The sequence below is a fragment of the Sorex fumeus genome, unplaced genomic scaffold (assembly GCF_029834395.1).
Source record: "Sorex fumeus unplaced genomic scaffold, SorFum_2.1 ptg000013l, whole genome shotgun sequence".
NCBI classification, from domain to species: domain Eukaryota; kingdom Metazoa; phylum Chordata; class Mammalia; order Eulipotyphla; family Soricidae; genus Sorex; species Sorex fumeus.
The window spans coordinates 7,884,342-7,885,986 of record NW_026606070.1 but is presented as its reverse complement, the minus strand read 5'-3'; positions in this window follow the sequence as shown (position 1 = coordinate 7,885,986).

Below are 1,645 nucleotides of genomic sequence, written 5' to 3'. Positions count from 1 at the left end.
TTCCATAAGCAACTACTGTTCCCTCTAAGGTACTTGAGCTGCTGCGGAACCAGACTTGGTGCCGAGCACATGGACCCCAATAGAAATTCCAGCTGCATTTTCTGTGTGGAAATCCTGAGCGGGCTGGACCAGAAACATCTTACAGTGGGTAGGACACAACCCCACTCGCGGCTCATCCCAGGTACCACAACTGTCCCCACTCCCTGCCTTGTCCCCCAGCACTGCCAGAAATATTTGGTGAGCACTGAGCCAGGAGTAAGCCCTGAGCAAGCTGGATGTGGCCCCGGACCCACACTTAAGTTTGGACTTGCGTTTGTTCAGCCATCTAGCTGTAAATGTCCTTTGGCCTCAGTTTCTTCCTCTGTAAAATGGATTTCATTTGAAAGGAAAGCTAACACTGAGAATACAAAGGAGCGCTGAGTGCCTAGGGTTTAAGCATGAGATGGGGGCGGGGTGGCATCTTAGCTAATCTTTTAAAACGTGCAGGAGAAGATGACTTTAGGGGGGACGTCAGAATTAGCAAGTCTGGGTGCCCGCCAGGGATTCTGAGCTCGCCCAGATGCCCCGTGTTGCTAAAAGGATCCCCTAGCCAAGGATCAGGAGGTGGCACGGTGTGTGTTTGCTTTTGTGATGGGCTCCCGGTTTTGTTTGTTTTATCCCCTGGGACTGATGCAAACTGAAGCTGGGGTGAGGGGGGAGAGACTGCGCGCGCGGGGCAGGGATGCTGGGCACCTCGCGAGTGGCAGGACGCCAGTCCGGCCCGGGGGTGCCACGGGGAAGGTCGCGGAGAGGCGGGGGGACCATCCCGTCCTGGTTTTGTTTGGAATCCGGGAAGAAAGGGGCGAGGAAGTTGATGAGCTCTGCCCTCCTGCGGGCGGGGGCACGGCCCAAGTTTCAGAAGAGGTTGCCTTCACGACCCCATCCCTCCTGAGTTTTTCTTCCGCGATCTCCTTCCTCCCTCCTCTCCCCAGTCACCCCCATCCTTGCCTGCCTCCTCTTCTCTCCCTCGAGCAGCTGGTTTGACGCTCGCCTCCCCCTCCGCTCCTCTCCAGGCTGCAGCCCGGGCAGAGCTGGGAGAAGGGACCTGGCAGAGAAGGAGATTGGCTGCGACTGCACGGACCGGCAAGAGAACCGGCTCTCTCTTTCTCTCTCTCTCTCTCTCTCTCTCTCTCTCTCTCTCTCTCTCTCTCTCTCTCTCTCTCTCTCTCTCTCTCTCTCTCTCTCTCCCCCCTCCCTCCCTCCTTCTCTCCCTCCCTCCTTCTCTCCCTCCCTCCCTCTTTCCCTTTCCCTCCCTTCCCTCTCTTCCCTCTCTCATTCTCTCCCTCTCCCTCTCCCTCCCTCTCCTTCTCCCTCTCCCCCTCTTTCCCTCCGCACGCACACAAACACACACACACACACTCACACACGCACGCACGCACGCACAGACACACGCACACACCGACACACACATACAAAATCCAAAGCTCGTTGGGAGCGCGGCGCGGCGGCTGCAGTTCCCGGGGCCCGTGCGAGTAGCGCGCGCGCGCGCGGACCGACGCTCCGGGAGTCCGGCAGGCACACAGCCGGGAGAGAACCCACCTGCAGGCGGACCGGGACCCCGAGCGACCCCGTCCCCGTGCCACCGACCCCCCAGCGTCGCCGGGAC